Source organism: Callospermophilus lateralis, chromosome 16 (genome assembly GCF_048772815.1).
Source record: "Callospermophilus lateralis isolate mCalLat2 chromosome 16, mCalLat2.hap1, whole genome shotgun sequence".
NCBI classification, from domain to species: Eukaryota; Metazoa; Chordata; class Mammalia; order Rodentia; family Sciuridae; genus Callospermophilus; species Callospermophilus lateralis.
The window spans coordinates 24,223,871-24,240,843 of NC_135320.1; positions in this window are offsets into that span (position 1 = coordinate 24,223,871).

Consider the following 16,973-nt stretch of genomic DNA (forward strand, 5'->3'; position numbering starts at 1 on the left):
GGTCTATGCACCAGTGGGGGGGTGAGGTTCTTTGCCTCACCTCTGTTGGCCCCCAAATTTGGCCTTGGTGCCAGTGGGGGAGTGAGGTTAATGTGGCTTAAGGACCGCGCCTGGTAGGTTGTCCAATTCAACATATGGTTCTTACCCGTCATGGGAAAACTGACCTTTAGGCAACTGACCTTTAGGCGTCAGCCTCCTGTCTTAGGTTGATACCATTGCAATTGGATCATACCCGTCACTGACTGCCGGTCCAGCATATAGCCATTGGCCCCCAAATTTAGACCATCACTAGCAGAAGGGAGGAGGATACAGAAATGCCACGACACCAAGCCAATTGACAGTTCCTTTGGAAAAATTGCATCATTGGTGACACCATCAGCAAAGATCACTGGTGACACCATCAGCAAAGATATGCCAGCATTACCACAATTTGCTGCACTAAACGTAGTTACATAGTCCAGGCAAGTTCTGTAAGCAGTTCAAAGGGGAGGAATCTATCAATCTGTCCGTCTCCTCCCAAAGTCCGTTTCCTCCCAAAGTAAGTTGACTCCTTGATTGAGCATACTTGTTGAGTTATATTCATTGGGATGAAGATAGGAATTCTGGCAATGATGCTAAAAAGACATTAACCTGAAAAGAATTATTAAATATAATGAAAAGGAAAGGTGAAAGTAAACAAACAGATCTGTTAACCTACTTAAAAAACAATCCTTAACAGCTGTTTACCTGATTTAAATTAGTAAACAAGCAGATATGTTAACCACCTTTAAAAACAATCTTTAACAGCTGTTTACCTAATTTAAATTAAGCCATTTAAATCACGTGAATAAAAAAAAATAATAATAATAATTTGGATCCATTTTCTCATGAGCGCTCCTCATATATGAAATACGCACACACAGACATACAACACAAAACACAAATGTGCAAACAAACGTACAACACATAAGATAATAATAAAGGCCTTGTAGCTTTACCTAGGTGAAATCTCCATTGCAATGTTTAAAAACTCCACAGTCAAAAAATAAAACTGATCAGAAAAACATTAACCTAGGTTTGTATGAGCTCAAAAAATAAAAATAGAACCTTATGATGTGGGAAAAATGCAATAATAAAATAGATATTGAAAAAAGCATCCTTGTTAATCACTGTTGCAGATGTAAGAATGGCCAAGCTGGAGTTCTGGATATCAGCTGTTATGGATTTGAGTCAAATCATCTTCTTTTCGATTCGTAGAAATTGCTTTAGTTAGTCTTTCTGGAATCCAAATCGGCTGCTGTTCTCCCTGTGGAAACACACAAACAGAGCCCCGACTCCAGACAATCACTGGGTCTGGACCTTTCCATTGTCCTGTTAGAATATCTTTCCAAAGAACTTTAGGCTTATGCACATTTTTTGGATACATATGCCTTTCTGCAGCACTAAGTCCTGATGAATCCAAATTTAAAAAGTTTAGGGTAAAAAGTGTTATTTTAAGTTTATCTTTGGGGGATATATACCCCTTTCCAATTCCCTCTTTTTGTTTTAGTAAGTACGTTTTAATAGTTTGATGAGCTCTTTCAACTATGCCTTGTCCCTGTGGATTGTATGGAATTCCTGTTATATGAGTAATACCAAATGATGAGCAAAATTGTTTAAAAGAGGTAGAGGTATAGCCAGGACCGTTATCAGTTTTTAACTGTTTAGGAACGCCCACAGTGGCAAAATTTTGTAAGCAATGAGCTATAACATCTTTAGTTTTTTCTCCGGCATGAAGGGAGCCCATCAAAAATCCGGAAGAGGTATCAACTGTAACATGTAAATATTTTAATTTTCCAAATTCTGGCAAGTGTGTGACGTCCATCTGCCAAATATGGTTAGGTATCAGTCCTCTAGGATTGACTCCAAGATTAACTTGTGGTAAAAAGGTCACACAATTTTGACATTGTTTTATTATATGTCTGGCTTGTTCCTTAGTTATTTTAAAACGCTTTTGTAAAGTATTAGCATTAACATGGAATTTTTTATGAAAATTCGTAGCTTCTTCTAGTGTAGAGAAAATATGTATGTCATGTGTAGTTTTATCTGCTAAATCATTGCCCAAACTAAGGGCTCCAGGCAATCCTGTATGTGCTCTAATATGTCCTATAAAGAATGGATCTTTTCTGTCCCAGATTAGACTTTGTATAGTGGAAAACAAAGAGAAAACAGTAGAAGAAGGGGAAATCCTACCAGCATCTTCAAGAGATACTATAGCATTAACTACATACTGACTATCAGAAAATAAATTAAATACAGAATCTTTAAACATTAAAAAGGCTTGTAATACTGCATTAAGCTCTACCTTTTGAGCTGATTGTTTGGGTACTAAAAATGTAAAAGTTTGATCAGGGGTAACTACTGCTGCTGTACCATTATTTGACCCATCAGTGAATATATTTGGAGCATTCATGATAGGGGTTTTTCTTGTCATTTTTGGAAAAACTACAGGATGCTTAGACCAAAAAGACAACAAAGGATTAGATGGTAAGTGATTATCAAATGAAACATTAGATTTACACATGATTATTGCCCAAGTATTTAACTCATTAGCTAACTCATCAATTTGATCCATAGTATATGGAGTAATAATTTTATTGGGAGAAATTCCAAACACTCCCTTCGCTGCTTTTATTCCTTTGAGTATTAATTGTCCTACAGCCTCAGGATACCTAGTAAGAATAGTGTTAGGAGAATAAGATAAATGTATCCACAATAATGGACCTTCTTGCCAAAATACTCCTGTAGGAATATTTTTTGTTGGTAGTACAATAAATAATAAAGGCAAACTTATATCAATTCTATCCAAATGTATATTTTCCATATATGTTTCAATAATTTTCAATGCCTTTCTTGCTTCAGGAGTTAACATGCGAGGTGAGTTTGGATCTGATGGACCTTTTAGAATATCAAATAAAGGTCCCAACTCTCCTGTTGGTATGCCTAGATAAGGCCTTATCCAATTTATGTCTCCCAATAACTTTTGAAAGTCGTTAAGTGACTTGAGTTGATCTACTCGTATTTGAATTTTTGGTGGACGGACCATGGTTGAGGATAATAGAACTCCTAAATAATTAATTGGAAAATTTAATTGTACTTTATCTATTGCTATTTCTAGATTATAATTTTTTAATAAGTTTGTAAGTGTGGCATAACATTCCAGCAATATGTTTTTATCTTTATGTGCCAATAATACATCATCCATATAGTGAAATATTTGTAGTTCAGGATTTTGATTTCTAAGTGGCTGGATTGCTTTATTAACATATATTTGACACATAGTTGGACTGTTAGCCATCCCTTGAGGGAGTACTTTCCATTCATATCTCTGATCAGGACCTTCATGATTTAATGCAGGGATAGTAAATGCAAAACGTGGACTATCCTCGGGATGAATTGGAATTGAAAAAAAACAATCTTTAATATCTATGGCTAAAACATGCCAGGTTTTTGGCAAAGCAGACAATTGAGGAATCCCTGATTGAGCAGGTCCCATAATAACCATTTCATTATTAATGGCTCTTAAATCTTGCAATAATCTCCATTTACCAGATTTCTTTTTAATGACAAAAATGGGAGTATTATGGGGAGATATGGAAGGTTGTATATGTCCTTCCGCTAATTGTTGTTTGACCAGATCATGGGCTACTTGTATCTTTTCTTTAGTCAGGGGCCACTGAGGAACCCACACTGGTCTTTCTGATTTCCAAGTAATTTTGATTGTCTCAGTGGCCCTTTCTGAAAATCCAACCCATGTCTGTCTGTTCCTTGATCTATTTGAATTGGTGCTGCTATACCTTGTCCTTGTTTTCCTAATCTTTTTTCTTTCCTAAAACCTTGTCTAGCCCTAGTAGTGGGCGCATTAGGATTGATGTTATTTGTTAATGTCAAACCTAATTGATCTAGGACATCTCGTCCCCATAAATTTATAGGAAGATGATCCAATACATAGGGCTGTATAGTTCCCTCACAACCTTCAGGATCCTTCCAATCTAATATCATTGCACTTCTATGGGGATTAGAAGCCACTCCTAGGCCTCGAAGCGTTTGAGTGGCTTGTTGTAATGGCCAATGTTTTGGCCATTCCTTACTAGATATGATGCTAAGGTCTGCACCTGTGTCCAGTAGCCCATTAAAGTCGTGTCCTTGAATATTTAGTTTTAACATTGGGCGAGAATCTAAATTTAAAGACAACATAGCCCAATCTACACCTGTGGAGCCTAATCCCCTGGAACCTCTTTTTACACTATGACTAGGAAATTTATTATGTAGGCTGGGTATTATTAACAACTGTGCTATTCTGTCTCCAGGTGAAATTACTGATATACCTCTTGGAGAACTAGCTATAATTTTTATTTCACCTACATAATCGGGATCAATTACCCCGGGACTTATCATAAGTCCTTTTAATGTAGATGAACTACGTCCCAATAATAAGCCTACTGTCCCTTGGGGAAGAGGTCCTTTTATTCCTGTGGGAATGATTTGAATTCCCATCTCTGGAGTTAGTACTGCTCTGGCAGAGGCGCAGATGTCCAACCCTGCGCTCCCTCGGGTTTGTCTGATGAGGGATTTAATGGACAATGTGTCCTGGGCACTACTCTGATGGTGTTGCTGGGTTCCTCCACTGCCCCGTATATTTGTGGTTGTGGGCCCCGGAGCATTGGGCCCGGCTGTCCGTTTTTTGGCAACGGAGCCTGATGCCTTTCTCCACGGTATCGTGGGTAAATACCTGGTCCTTTTCCGTTTTTTGGTAAGGGAGTACCCTCTATGGTAGTTTGAGAACGGCATTCATTAGCCCAATGTCTCCCTCTACGGCATCGTGGGCAAATACCCGGTATTCTATTTCTTTGATACCTAGTTTTGTTAAATCCTCCTCCTATGGGGCAACTCCTTTTAAAATGTCCTGTTTGTTCACAATCATAGCATGTTTTTGGCCTGGTATCTAAAGCCTGTTGTACTGCAGCTGCCAAGACTTGCCCTTGTTCATTAATATCTCTACATAATTTAATATATGTGTTTAAATCTTCATGTCTCCATGGTCTAATAACCTCTCTGCAGCAACGATTTGCTTGGTCATAAGCCAGTTGTTTTATTAATGGCATTGCTTGTTCCGTATCCCCAAAAATTTTGGCAGCCGTTTGAATTAGCCTATCTACAAAGTCAGCGTAAGGTTCATTAGCTCTCTGTATTACCTTAGATAGCTGACCTTGTAAATCTCCATGTCCTTGTAAAGTCTTCCATGCCCTAACTGCGTCTGCAGCAATTTGTGCATATATAGCAGGATCATATTCAATTTGTTGCCGCTGACCCTCATAAGGTCCTTTTCCTAGCAACATTTCTAAATTTCTTTGAGGGTAACCGGCTGCTGCATTTCTCCTAGCTGTCTCTGCACAAAATTCCTCATTGGCAACCTTCCATAACAAATATTGTCCTCCATTTAGCACAGATTTACACATGCTAGCCCAATCTGCTGGCGTCATGTCCAAGTTAGTAATGGACTCGACCATGCTCACCGTGAAGGGAGCTTGGGGACCATAGGTTGTTACAGCCTCCTTTAACTGCTTCACTGTTTTAAAATCTAAAGCACGGTGAATTCGCTGCCCTCCTGCCTGCTCAAGTACAGGGCATGCTAATCTTCGAGGTCCTGTCTCAGGATCCCAATGATCAACTACGGGGTTTGAGGGCCACTCAGCTGTCTCTATCGGTGGGGCTGTTGGTTGAATTAAAGCCTCTTGTGATAAAACGGAGTTAGTAACAGCCTCCTGTTGTGGCCTTTTTTCTAACAACCCCTTTTCCTTTAAATTTTCTTCCTCTGTCTGACTAGCTGGAGAGACCTTCTCTTTTGCTTGATCTAAAATGTCTTTCACCATATTCTGAACCTCTAACAATTTACTTAACATCTTTTCAGTTTGTTTTAATCTACTATAAAGATAACGCAACCCAATAAGATAACACAAAACAAAACCGAAACTGAATGAAGCAAAAACAGAATAAAAAATCGTTGTATCAATTTTCTCTTCCTCAGGGCCGACAAACTTCAAACCTTTAGTCAACCATTTTTTCCAGTTTGCCTGAGAAATTTCTAGGGATAGGCAGCTTGAAAGAAAAACAAAATAAATCAAAAGAAGAACACAGTGTTTTCTGAAATGGTCACCCATTCTCTCGCCTTCCCTCAGGGGCGAGCAATTTCACTTACCTTCAAGTTTCAGACGTTCCCCGTACGGGCCACCAGATGCCGCAGTCTCTGGCTGGGCACAAATCACGAGTCTCCACACAGCTTGTAGATTCAAACAGCAATTCTTTATTCCCGAACTCACACCGGCCGTCTACAAACACGTTCTGGGGGAATCCACGTTCTCTTCCCAAATCCACTCCGTTCTCTGCCCAAATCCTCTCCTGCCTAAATCCACACCGCATGGGCTTCTGTCTCTCAAAAAAATACTGTCTGACCCTAAGCACTCAAGAGGAACTCAGCAGCAGGATACGCCCTATTCCAAAAGAGGAACACCCTAATCTCCTATTACTAAACCGCCCTATTCTAAAGGGGAAACACCCTACTCTCCTATTATGCTAAACTGCCCTATTCTAAAGGGGGAACACCCTAAACACGGATCCTGCCCTGGTCCTTGAGCAAGGTCACCTTTCAGAAGTCCTTCCACTAGACAGCATGGGAGTAAGCTGGCAAGGAATTTGTCATACCTACTTGGCTGATGGCTCCCAGCAGCTGGAAAGATCTTGCTGCATTTTTATATCATTTATTGTATTGTATAATTATACATTTAAAAGTTTTTATATTTCTTAATGCAGTCAGATGAATAAATCCCCCTCCTGTCTCCTCCAGTGTCCAAAGATATCCATGTCCCCTAATCCCAGGAACCTGTGAATATCTTACTTCACATGGAAAAATAAAAAATAAAAAATTGCTAATGTGACTAATTTAAGTATCTTGAGATTATTCTGATTTATCCACATGGCTTGATGTAAGTAAGGTTTGTATTAGCTTTCCATCACCGTGATGAAATACCAGATAAAAATAAATTGAAGGAAGAAAGACTTATTTTGGCTCACAGTTTCAGAGGTCTCACTCCCAGGTCTTCTTGAAGTGAGTCAGAACAATCATGACATTCAGGCATGATGGAGCACAACTGCTTACCTCAAGGTGTCAGGGAAGGGGATGGGGGCAGAGGCAGAGGATAAGATACAGTCCCCAAGGGACTTTTTATATAACAAAAGGACCCAATTCCTTCAACTAGGTCTCATCTCCTAGTTTCCACCTTCTCCCAATAGTCTATTCAAATTATGAACCCATAAAGGAATTAATCTGCTGACAAAGTTAGAGCCCTCATGATCCACCCCCATTTCCTAAAGCCCCACCTCTGAACATTGCTGCATTGGGGACCAAGCCTTCAACATATGAAAGAAACTTTAGAGAACTTTTCAAATCTGAATCATAAACATAAGGGCCCTTTTATGAGCGAGACAGGAGTGTAGTTAGTAGTGGAGGCGGCAATCAAAGAAAGAGGGTGGGATGATATGAGCCAAGGAGTGCAACTGGACTTTGGAGTATGAACAAGGCAAAGAAACATGCTTCCCTCAAAGTCTTCAAGAGGAACCCAGAGGAACCAGGTTGGCTAACACTTTGAATTTAGTCCAGTAAGACTGATTTTAGCTTTCTGACCTCCAAAGCTATAAGATAATAATCTCATGTAGTTTTAAGTCACTAACTTTGGGGTAATTAGTTATAACAGTAATGGGAAACGAATATACTTAACAATGTTTTTTAAATTTTGCAATAAATTTTTCTGCCACTGATCAATTAAAAATGAGTTTAATGACAAAATTTGTGTTTAATGACAAATTAAAAGTTGGGGTATGGCTTAGAGGTAGAGTGCTTGCTTAGGATGTTTGAGGTTCTGGGTTTGGAAAAGAAAAATTAGGTATCAGATTTCTGTGTCTCAGGATAATCCATAATTAATACATATATTGCAGAAAATTTTGTCAACATTTATTACCCACAATAGAGTGGGGTTGGCAACATATTATTCAGGAGAAGCAGAACAGAAGGCACCCATTGGCTTCTACTTCAAAAATTCATTATATTTTTTGAGGAAACTGAGCAGAAAAATGGTCAGCTGTGTAACAGGGCCTCCTTGAAATTAAAAGTTGCTTCCCAGCTTCCTGATAATTGCTTTTCTGCATCTGAATTTCCAAAACCTCCCAAAACCTGAAAGTGATATATATATATATATATTTTTTACTAGCACAGTGTGGCTAAACCTACTTATGTATACCTTCTGCCTTGTGTCCTATTATACTCCTGAGCCCTCTGAAGATAGACATTTGAGACAGAAAAGGTCTCCTCTATCTTGGTCAGGCTAGCTTTGAATAAACCTGTTTCCCTTTACCAACCTCTGAGAGCCAAGAAGAGCAGTAAAAACTTCCTTCCTGCTAACAGGTGCAGAAGGAATATTTACATATCACTCAGTATAACATGCCTTTTCATTTAGATCAAATGCTATTTCTTCTAAATTAATTTCCTTCACTTTCTCTGCCAAGTTTCCTTGTATACATACAGAAGTGAAGCAATGGATATAAATTTGAGGGCCTTTTTGTTGTTAACAAATGATCTGGCTGCATTTAGATGGAAATCAATTGCAAGTGTTTCATCAAAGTGTTCAATGAGTGAAGAGCCAAAAAATTTTAGTATTGGAAATTTTTTAATAAATTGTAGCTATCTGGAAACAAAATCTCAAACAGGAAGATATTAGAATTTATATCTAGAAAAGCAAAAGAGAATTTGAACAACTAAATATTGGGATTCCTTAAACTTGGTTCTCCACCTGAGTCTACCCAACTGGAAATCCACAGAGGTATCAGCAAGAATTATAGTGTTCTGGATTATCCAGATAATAAAATCACCTTGTTACTGAAATAACAGCCATTTCTTTCAGGTCCTGGATTGTGTCTGTACTTACACTGGCACAGGTGTCAAGTAGGTGAGAATTCCTCTAATTGTTCCAGGCTAATAGGAAAAGAATGGAGGAGCCCAGAGAAGTTCATGTGATGAGACAGTGCCTGGTACAAAGAGGCTTCCTGGTACTTAAATAGAACTGGGAGTGGGGGGTGGGGGTGGACTGTATGCTTGCATTTCTCTCACTAGCTAGCTTTGTGTACAGTGGGTTAGATTCTGCAAAACAATTCAAGCTGTTACGTTTAAGTCATCATGTAATTTGGATTTTGTTGCTATTGAAGTTTTGTCCATATTTTTATAAGCTTGTTTTTCTCTACCTAACTATAATCTGCACACAGTAATAAATTGAGTCAGTAATGGGAAAACAAGTGATTTTCTTCTTATCCAAGAAGTCTGTGTATCACTCATGTTTGAGAAAAACTATTGTCGATACTGTTCAATTTCTACCTTCTATCAAAATACACAAGGCCTGGGGCTGGGGTTGTGGCTCAGCGGTAGAGTGCTCGCCTGGCCTGTTCGAGACCCTGAATTCCATCCTCAGCACCACATAAAAAGAAATAAGTGAGATAAAGGTATTGTGTCCAACTACAATCAAAAAATAAATTAAAAAAAAAAACACAAGACCTGTAGCTTGTGACTGAATGGGAGACGGTGGGATGAAAGTCCCTGGGAGAGCTTCATGCTCAGGGACCCCAGAGAACTCATATACAGAGAGAAAGGGGATCTGAGGAAAATGCAGGGCCATGATGGTATTCAGAAAGGGGAGGGTAGCCTCGTTGACTGGAGTACCAAGAAGGAAACTCCAGGTTGGGCCTTGGAGAACCGAGACACTCAGTGCAAGGGAAGCTCCCCATCCAATGAGAGGTGGGACTGGCCAATCCCAGAAAGGAAGTCCAGAGTCCTGCGTGGACAGGGGAGGATAGGCAACAGTGGTTTGGTCATTGAAGTACCCGGATGAAGAAAGCAGATTTGGTCTCCCAGGTAGAACGAAGCTATCGTTGTTCTGAGTCAGAAAGAATAATGGGTGGCTAAAATGCAAAATTGTGTGCCTAGCATTACTGTCTGCCATTCAGTTTTTGCCAAAAACATTAAGTAATAATCTCATTTTTATAGTCATTTGAAATTGCATGAGTGCATCTATCACAATTAAGCGATTTTGTTGAATTTTTACTTTATTTAAAAAATTTTTTTAGATGTGATGAACTTTTATTTAATTCATTTATTTATATGCGGTGCTGAGAATCAAACCCAGTGCCTCACACATGCTAGGCAAGTGCCCTACCACTGAGCCACAACCCCAGCCCAAATTTTGTTAAATTTGAAAAAAAAAAAAAAATTGAAAAGTTGAAAAAAAAAAAAAATACACAAGGCCTGCCTCTCAATCCCTTGAGACTCTGTTTTTGCTGATGTGCTAATGGGTTAATGTGCTGTTACCCTTGGATCCTTCTGGCAGTGGGGATGTGAGGCCTTTTTGTCCCATACAGTAAGAGGTCATTAGTTCCACAGTGGATGCTGAATTTGCCCAAGATGGAGCTGTGTTTTGTGCAAAACTCTGGCATACTTTGTAAAAACAGGGTAACCATGGCCTTGGGAAGCTCCCTGAGTAGACATGGGCCTCACTTCTCTGGCCCACCCAACATAGTTGTCTGGAAGACTCTTCTGTTGCCACCAGCATAGGTACCACTCTGGCCTTTGGGTAGAATTCCTGCTATCTCATGGCCTGCTGCTAATCCCTTCCTGAGTACTGGGCCTTCTTCTACATTGCAGGACGTAGGACTGACAAGATGATTCTTTGACACAAGAACCTATTATCCCTTGGACTCAGAGAGACAGATTACTGTAGGTCTTCCCCAGGGGCCTGATTTTTCTACAGGTATGATCAGTAAAGGAATGAGCTTAAATTCCAGTCTCAGCCTCTCAGTGACTACCAGCTCTGGATATTCAAACACAACAAACAAGTTAGAACAAAATACTCCTCTCTTGTTTTTATCTTATTATAATACCATTTATTATAAGAAATAAAGAAATCCCTGCTATAAAAATAACAACAACAACAACAAAAAATTCACATAATCCCACTTTCAAAGGTAATCTCTATAAATATTTTGGTGTATAGTGTTTATGCATTTCTAAATATAAAATTACGTCACCTTCTCTTGTTACTTTTCTTTCATATATCTAGCAAATGCTTATTGAGAGACCCCTATATGCTCTTGCTCACAGCAAAATGCAGCACAGTCCTGGCCTATAAGGAACTACAATTTGGTAGAAAGAAGATATTTCCTTGGGCTGGGATTGTGGCTCAGCAGTAGAGTGCTTGTCTAGCATGAGCGAGGCCCTGGGTTTGATCCTCAGCTCCACATATAAAAAAATAAAATAAAATAAAGGTATTGTATCCAACTACTTCTAAAAAAAATAAATGTTTACTAAAATATATTAAAAATAAGATATTTCCACAAATATCCAATCCTGATTTCAACATCTACTGAAGCAGCCAGTGTGTTGCTCTCTGCTGGGTCCCAGTCATCCACTGGACCATGAAGAAATAGTATATGGTGGGATGCTGTCCTGGAGAGAGAGAATCTATGCACAGGGTGTTCAGAATTATTTTAAATTGTCTACTTAATTATCTATTCCTTTATTTTCCTAAACCAAGTGTGTAAATCTGCTAGGAAGTAGACACAATTTTGGTTAAAAAAAAAACATAACAAAGTTTATCATATTAACTGTTTTTAGGGGTACAGTTCAGTTATGTTAAGTATTTCATATCATTTCAAATCTCTAGAACTTCTTTATCTTGTAAAACTGAAAGTCTGCACATGTTGAACAACAATTCCCTATTTATCTTTTTCTCCAGCCCCTGGCAACCACCATTCTATTTTCTGTTTCTATGAATTGGACTACTTTGGATAACTCGGCCATATGTATATTCTTACCCTAACTTTGCAGAGGAGTAAGTTTTGACTCCATTTTATAGGTAAGCAATCTGGGATGAGAGCCTATATGCAAAGTACAGTCAGAACTATTCTCTTCCTCCTCTCTCTTTCTCCTTATCTCTTTTTCTTCTCCTACTCATATCCCCTTGAGTTCAGGCTGACTTGTGCTGCCATTCCCCAAACCTCTTGCCAAAGTGTTCAAACATCTTGCCTAGAAATGCTTCCTGCTCTCACATTAGAAAAACTTCCCCAAACCAGTTTTTTGGCACCTTTCCTTCAAGTCCTGTCTAACTGACTTCCCTTGGAAAAGCTGGTGGGCCTCTATCCTTTCTTTTCTTGGCAAAACAGTACTCACCTTTTAATACCCAGCTCAGGTGTCCCTGACACTTCCTGTGAGATGCCTGCTCTTTTATTTTCTTTAAGCAACATACAAATGCCTAACACAGGCTATATGGTTATGTAATTTGTTTATGTTGACAAATTAAACCAGTGCACTGTCCAAGAGCAAGAGCATTTTATTTTGCAATCCCAGTGTCCAGCACTGTTTACTGAATTATGAGTTGCTCCTGTCTGAAATTACTCTTTCTTTTTTCTCTTTTTCTTATTTTCTGTTACCTCAAATTCCCACAAACTAATTTCTATCTCACTTCTTCTACAACATATTTCCTAACCTCTTCTTGCCTGCCCAATAGTTCCAACTTAGGTACTTCTAAAATTTTTTAATTTTAATTTTTAGTACTGGGTAATGAACCCAGAGGCAGGGTGTTGCTAAGTTGCTTAGGGCCTTGCTAAGTTGCTAAGGCTGGCCTCAAACTTGTGATCCTCTTACCTCGGCTTCCTAAATTGCTGGAATTACAGGAGTGCACTAACCATACTGGGCCCAAGTTAGGTACTGTTAATTCTGTGTTTCCTTAGGATGACTTTTACTTTTTGTTGTTTTGCAGGGAAAGCAAGTGTACTTTTCAAAACTCAGCATTAAATTGGGGTGGAAGGTGTGTTTCTGAAATTCAGGTTTTGTGCTGGAGGAGGATCTCTTCTTCTGGAGGTCCCCAGCCCTAAAAGAATCATGTGGGTGGGAATTAAGCCTGTGGTTTTATTTATTGCATTGCAGGCAGAGTAAGGAGACTAGAAACATCTCTAGGCTGGAGAAATGTTCTCACATCAAAAATACTATCTGTTTTTCCTGTGCCTTGCCCCCTCCCACTACACATGCCACAGGGGATTTTACATGAGGGAGACCAGGGCATTGACCTGTGCGGCTGCACAATGTTTGTGCTGTTACCCTGGACACTGGGAAGACAACTGAGCCGCTGTCTTTCGCAATCAGCTCACCTGCTGAGTAATGGGCTGGCTGAGGGCCTGCTTTGGTCTCCTGCCTCCCTGGAGCCACAGGCAATATTTTGTCTCTGAAATTGAGCTGTGGTTCTGGTCAGGAACACTGAAGGAGTTTCCACCCTTCCAATCATCAGTAGGGGAAATGGAAGAACCAATCTCATGGTGTTGTTCAGAGGTTTTTATGAGCTAGTGTCTTTGAGACACTTAGCACGGTGCCCGGCACAGCAAAAAATGAACGTTAGTCCCTATTAACATTCGTCTTAAAGTATAGCAGGCTGCCACACACGCCAACTGTCGGACCCAGGAAGACATGTAGGGTTAAGCTGAGAGTTCAGGCAGACCCTGGCACCCAGCCCTGGATGCCTGGGGGTGGGGGGAAGGGGGTCAATCTATCCATTCAGAGCCTGGGGATAGCTTTCTACCCTCCTGCTTCTTGGGCTAGAGAGACAAGGAATAAATAGGCAGAACATTCAGGCATCTGTTCTCCTCCCTACTTCCTACTTCCTTCCTAATCTCCAGCTTCCACCACATCCTGAGGAAGAACAAGAGCAGATGGGGAAATGTGGTTCTGTGGCAGCACCCAACTCCCAGGGGCTGTGAGGCAGTCTGCTGGAACTAGAGCCTGGTCAGGCCCTGGAGAGCCCAGATAACAAACAGTTCTGCTTTTGTTCTGGTTTCTTTATGTGGTGGCGGAGGGCAGATCCCTGAGGCTGAAAGCCCCTCCACCTCCTATCCCTCACTCCTGGGAGGGTGTTCTTTCTAGACTTGCAGGGGGTAGGGAGCTCTGTGCCTGCTACCAGTCTGCTTCTACTTTGGCACCTGCTCCTCCTGCAGGGAAGTGCTTCCTGGGGATTTTTTTTTTTTTTCTTTTTTCTTTTTCATGACACATGACTTCTCCTGGGTTATTTGGGGATGTGGGACTTGGGTATGAGACTGCAAAGCCTGCTTTCCTGGTGAGGTCACTGTTCCTTGAGTTATTACCTTGCTTTCCTTGGCCTGAGCAAGCAGCAAGAATGCCTTGGAGGAGTGTTTGTTTGTGAAACAGCCGATATCTGCCTAGTTACACCCAAGCAGACCCTATCCCTCAGCAGTGCTTCAGTCCTGTGGGTACCTGGCTCCGTCACCTGCCTTGGAATGGAGGGCCTGGAGCATGGGTGAGGCAAGAGGGGCAGGAGCTGGCTTCCTTCTTTTGGGCTTGGAGCATGCAAGCAGGGCTTCTGGTCTCCTGGGCTAATGTACTTTGTCGGTTTCATCTGAGGGCTAATTTTGCCAGTAGGGAATGCAGGCAAGATGCCAAGGGCAGTCCTTGGCAGCAAGCAGGCAGCTCCTGGAGAGAGAGTTTTTTGAATTCAAATGAGCAGTTACCACCCTCCACTTGATGCTTGTGAGCTGAGGGTCACTGACCTGAACCAACCTGGCAGGGTATGTGGCCACCTCAGGCTTCAGGCATCAGCTCCACATGCCACACCCGTAGCCTGGAGGGTCTGCCTGACAGTCACTGAGGAGACTGGTCCCTGAGCTCTGAAGATGGTTCTATTTTCAGTTCCTGACTAGCTCTTCAGCCCTCACTCCTGACTTGAGCTGCCTGAGTCACTTCTCCCCACGCCCAGTTCTGCTTCTTTCTGAATGGAGTGGGTAATCATAACACCATATGTTAGAAGAGCAATTCACAATTTACAAAGCCCTGTTATGTACTAGCTCTCCTGAGATCTTTCATCAGCCTGTGAGTTTGACTGGGCAGGTAATTTAATTCATGTCCACAGATGAGGCAAAATAGAGGCTCAAAGAACTTCAAGCAGATTGACCAATGAAACTCTCTGTACAATAAATATGGGGCTGGGTCTCTTTCCCAGGCTTCCCCCACCTCTATACTCTCCAGGGGGCTCATGGTTATTGGACTGAGGAGTGCAGACACCTGTAGGACCACCTGTCAGGGCTATTTTCTATCTTCTTTACAGAGGACATTTGCTTCTGGGAGTGTTGTACTTTGAATCCAAAGAATTTAAATGCTGGGGAGAAGTCAATCTCTAGACTAAGTGGAGGAAGTAGGCTGCAGTGTCCTACCAGGGGGTCTTTCACCCTTCCATTCACCCTACCTTCCAACACATGAGGAAACCTCATTTCCATTCTCCATCTACTTCCACTAAGGTTTAAATGACTGATAATCTGGCCACCTTCCATTTATGTGCTCTCTACTTCAGCTTACATGACAGGCACGTTCAAACATGTCTTCAAGAGGATAGTCGAGATTTTTAACAACTGGCAGAGTATAGGCAAAGGACCAGTGAGGATAATTGCAGGCCATCACGCGGAGCAGGTCCTGGCCCCCCTCCCTTCCACTGTGCCAGGCATTACCCACAACTGCTGGTCCATGGGGAGGTTGGTGAGAGGCTCAAGGGAGGGGTGGGGCAACCAGGGCCAACACGGGGCTGAAGTGGGGGGAGGATGTGCTTCAAGGTGCTCTGGGCATTGGCCATTGCTCACCAGTGTGGAATACCCCTGCGCTTTCATAACTGTGCAGCCACACTGGTGCCTATCAGCTACATGTCAGCTGATATCTTCAATCTTCTCTAGGATTTTGGAGGAAGGTATGACGTTTTCTTTTTCAAGTGCTGGGGAAACTAAGTCTCTGTGAGGTTCCACAGCATCTCAAGCCCTCAGAGCCAGTGTTTCTGGCAATCAGGGCGTTAGATCATGGTGCACCCAAGACAAAAGGCCCTAAGTGGAGGGAGGATGTGGGATTCCTGGTGGCCAGAGGACAATGTAAGGGCTCAGATCCCACCAGAGTTCAAGGTACAGAGTGTGGGGAAAAATAGAAAAAGGAACAGAAGAGGTAGGGATGTGTGTATGTGTGTGTGTGACTAGGAAGATGGTGGGTGGGTGGGGGGATTGGCAGGGGGGGGCACTGAGAAACTGAGGGTAAGCTGGCCCTCACCCACAGTTTTGCTGTGGCCAGAGCTAGTGTCCTGAATGACACCAAGAGATGATTTTCATAATTCACATTGCCTCTTGCCCTTTATCTGAACATTGTTACCCTTGGAGCACTCCATGTGGCATCTGTGATTTTCGAAATGGCTGTGCTTACTCATCAGGAGCTGCTGCTGAACTGTTGTTCCCCCACCCACCTGCCAATCACTCAGTTGCCTGGCTAGGTAAAATCCTTAGCTCAGTAGAGTCTGACATCAGCAAAGTGGGTTGACATTGAAGTGGGGTCTTTTCCAGAAGAATGCCAGGGGTTCCTGGGGCTAAATAGGAATTTCAATTTGCTTCTGTGTGGATGGAACCCCAAATGTTGGCCAGCATTTGCTCTTAACTTTGGGTACCCCTGCCTAATAGAGGCCAGGCAAGATCCAGATCACCTGTCCTTCTGGGAAAGCCCAGGCCCCTCAGGTTCACACACACACACACACACACACACAAAAAAAAAACAAAACAAAAAAAACAAACCTCTGATCACTTGGGAAAGGAGGATTAGACTCGTGGCAACTGTTCTTCTGTGGGTCAGCCCAGAACTGGAGACATTTGGGTCTCCGGGAGGGTTATGGGGAGTGTCTGTGATGTGGGACTCTACAAGCCTCTCAGCTTGGTTTCTCTACAGTCCCCCAAAGGGAACAGGAATGAGGCTGGCACAGGTTCAGCTACCATGTCCATGATAGCACCAAGTGTCAAGTTTCTTTGGCTGCCATTACCCAATCTTCGTGCTTCCTCCC